Source organism: Eufriesea mexicana, unplaced genomic scaffold, assembly GCF_001483705.2.
Source record: "Eufriesea mexicana isolate 0111107269 unplaced genomic scaffold, ASM148370v2 scaffold21290, whole genome shotgun sequence".
Lineage (NCBI taxonomy): Eukaryota > Metazoa > Arthropoda > Insecta > Hymenoptera > Apidae > Eufriesea > Eufriesea mexicana.
Window position 1 is genome coordinate 158302 of NW_016928435.1, and position 4394 is coordinate 162695.

Here is a 4394-nt window from a genome sequence, read left to right on the forward strand (position 1 = left end):
TTGAAAAAGAAATAATTTAATTCTAAGAAAATCAATTTCAATGATTTATTGACTTCTCATATTTCCATATGAAATGAGTTATAATAATGAGATATAAAATTTTTGCCATCACACCTATTTCTATGTCTAAAATAACAAGTTTTTATATTTACGTCTATATTGATTCGTGTAATAACAAAGAAGATAAATATTAATATGGAAGATGAGATGATTAATGCTAATTTTTAATGCAGTTAAAATATAAAAGTAAAATAATTAACCGATTTGATAACAAAATAGGATATTTGTGAATGTAATTTTTAAGGAAAACTAATAAAAAATATGGTTTGAACGATGAATATTTGAGATATAAAAATTGTTTTCATCGATATGGTATACTGGAAACATTTATACTGCTCCGATGATCGATATAGTTAAGGATATTAATATTACATATATGTCCATTATTATAAAGGCAAGGAAATAAATTGAGATATGCATAATTTATAAACCATGATTCTTCAAAAACAAGCTATTACACATGATCTTATAATTCTGTCGATTACTTATTGTCGAAGGTCTCATTACTACTTGAAGCAAACATGTAACCGAATTTTGTAATTGAACTCTTTAGAATTGCTGACCACAATCTTAAACTATAGATTTCTGAACTTGAATACTATACATTATATGCTAATATTCACATTCATCATTGTGCAATTAGAAATCAATATCATTTTAACTAATGTAAGATGATTATTGTTATTGAAGTCTGTGTATAAAATATTTATTTAACACTAGAACTAGTAATGTCTATCAAAATGTAGGATATATGGATAATAATAATTTTATTATAATTATAATAATTAGTAATATAATTGTTACACACATATTACATTAAATATAATAATACATAATAACTTTATGTATACAATGATATTCTTATATAAATAATAGTCGACACTTATTTCGCATAAAGCAACTGTTTTTATTAATAATAAATACAGAAAGTCCGAAGTTAGTCATTTTGATTAATTTGATAGTTATAAATGAAAATCATAATAGTCTGAATTTAATTGCAACATTAAATTTAGGATATTACTTTATTTTATTAGGAATTTATTAAAAATTAGAACACATCGAAACGTCAGACTGTAAGTTGTTTTCAGTCGAATGTACAACAGTGAAATATAAGATCTTATCGTAGAAATTTACAAAATATTATAATACTACATAAAATATTCAAGGTGATTCGTAATTTATGGTGCGATTGCAAAGGGAATAATTGTTCATTAAAAGTTAATTTAAATAAATTTGCAATGCAAATTTGATAAAATAGGTTACTAATTATGCTTTAAAACTAATCACTAACAATGATAAATTCATTCAAATGTATAAAAATAAATTCGAATAATACAGGGCCTCTGTGTAATAATTTTATTTCAGATTTTTCACTGACTTTTACTCAAAATATTATATTTTAAACTAATCACCAATTTTAATATTTTTATAATTGTTAAATAACAATGTAATGATATTGAATGAGCCATGTTGTGGAAATTACCACAACATATTATTTGATTAAATTCTATTTGTATGTTTAAAAAATGCTCGCGATTAAATCGAGGAGGGTGATAAATTCTATTCTTACTTGACAGATAATTATGGATGATTTCCTAATAGATTATTCGTGTAAAATATTCTTGACATTTTACGGTTCAACTGAGTTCCTTATTTAGAGCTTGTTAAAGTCTTTTATGCGATATATTGATATTTTGCGAGAATAGAGGTTCTTCTATAATGTATTAAATTTTACAATGATTAATTTTTTGTGGAATTAGAATTATTTTTAATATTGAAAATGCTATCAGTAAGACGTAAATTCTGCGAAAAAAATTGTATATAATAATTTGTAATAATTATTATTTTTAAAATCGCTTAAGCTATTTTATTTCTAATATACAAATATGACATGTTTAAATATGTTTAAATATTATAATTATTGAACTAATTAATTGAAATGATATAAAAGTTAAATATATTAGTGTATTATTCTTTTTATATTTTCTTCTGTCTTCTTCCTTTTTAGATCGTATTAAGAAGATATCCAAATTTAAACTTAAATCTGATTTGTGTGATATATAAATATATATCACTTTATTATATTTACTATATTTCATACATTCCATATAAACATTTAATTTTATTATATTTATTAGGTTCTGATGTGATTTTTATTATGGTATATATTTCCCGAGCACTTTGTAATTGAACTTTCTAAATGAAACAGTGATTTTTAAAGCTGTTAATAATTTCTCAAATATATTTCATTTTCTGTAACTGTCTTAATAGTAATAAATGATATTATATTTAAATATATACGACACAGTCATACCATAAATACTTTGTTTAAAAGACGTAGTATGTAACACGTGTAAGCATATGCAAGTATCAGCATTATTCTTGACCTTTCATTCAAGTATTTTGTCATAAACTCTTATCATAATCAGTATTTTTTTTTACCATAGTTATAACTCGACTAAACATATTGCATCTATATAAATTATATCTGTCAATATTTACGTGTTTATTGCGATGTTGTCTTATGCACCAGCAATCTTATGTAATATCCACGCTATTTATAAATATACATACTATAGGAATAATTATGTTTTCGGTTACATATTATGATTTAATATCCAAGCACGAAACGTTGTAAAATAATATAATACGAAACAAGTTGAACTTTTGTTAACACGTTGACTGCCGTGGTGATCATCACCATGATAGTCAGTGGTCGGCGTTTGTCTCCTCAATGGGGCCATGGTGATTACGTGTCCGTCGATACTAACCTTTTAAATTTATGTGTTTTATTGATTTACCATTTATTCATTAACCATTTTTATTTATTTATTTAATGGTTTATTCATTAACCATTTTTTGAAAATTTATACAACCTAAATAAGTAGAGAACTTTGAACAGAAGACATTAATAATTTGCATCATTTAATGGTTTATTCATTAACCATTTTTTGAAAATCTGAACAAGGTAAATAAGTAGAGAACTTTGAACAGAAGACATTAATAATTTGCACTATTTCTTTTCCCATATTGCTTGATAATTCATCATTATATCGTAAGAATAATGGAAATTTGGAATAATGGAAAAAGGTGCATAGCAGTCAAATTGTTAAAACATGTATTCCACAAACTCAGTTAAAAAATTGTGAAAAACATATTAATCAATGGTACTCAGGAACCCGACCTGGTTGTATAAGTACCTTTTTGCCCTGAATATGTTATTGTTACAAGAAATCAATATCTTTTACGTATAGATAGACACGTAGCTTTATAATCTATCATTTGCAAAAGACGAAGGTACTCAGAATAATGAAAAATTGTATTAATTTATACAATAATACACATATACCTTGAGTATCTTAGTATATATTTTACATCAAATAGTTATTTTAATATAATTATGTATTATAATTCATATTATAATTTTAACACAAAATTAAATAATTCTATATAATATTTAATTCTTGATTAAATCTATTTCCGTTTAGATAAGATCAAGAGGAAATAATCAATTTCTCAATCATTCGGATATTAATAAAAATTTTGTTGTTTGTTTCACATCTTGATAATAATAAGACCTACGATTAGTTCTTCGATAGCGAAATATTCTTGATGTTTATTGCGATCGTAAAAATAACACGCTCTCTGTTAATAGACGTATCAATCGTGTTCGTTATTCTTTGAATTCGACATGTAGTACGTGCGTCACTAGAGCAAATGAAGCAATTGACCTTTCCATTCGAAATAGTCACCAATGGCGATTAATTCTTTGATATTGTTCAAAGGAATCGTGTGAAATTCTTGCGAGATCGTCCAAAGAGTGTGCGAACTGCAAGTTCCATTTCTTCTGCTCGAATAAAACGTAATAAATTTATGAATATTCTAAGTGAAATTAATTTCGACGGTCTAGGTACATCTAACATAGATCTATAATATTAAGGGGGTATTGTAATCCGGTTTATAAAAATCGATATTTGGGATTTTTTTCTAAGGAAACCATGACAGATATTGGTATGTAATTTTCGCACTCAAATTTATTTATACTTAGAGAATATTTATAATTTTTTTTTAACGAAAAAAAATGAAAATTGCGGAAATTATATAGGACTTAGGCAAATCGTGTTTTTGAAAACGGGTTCGAATGACTGACGTGATTCCGAATCATCTGGTTATCTGAAACGAAAAAACTAAAGAGCACCTTAATTAGTATAAATACGGTTATATAATGAACTGTCAAAACAACGAAATTTCGAAAGTTAAAAAAATGGCAGCATTTTGAAATTTAAATATTGATTTTTTTCGTACTTTTCTTTCTTTGGGTGGTAAACAAAAAT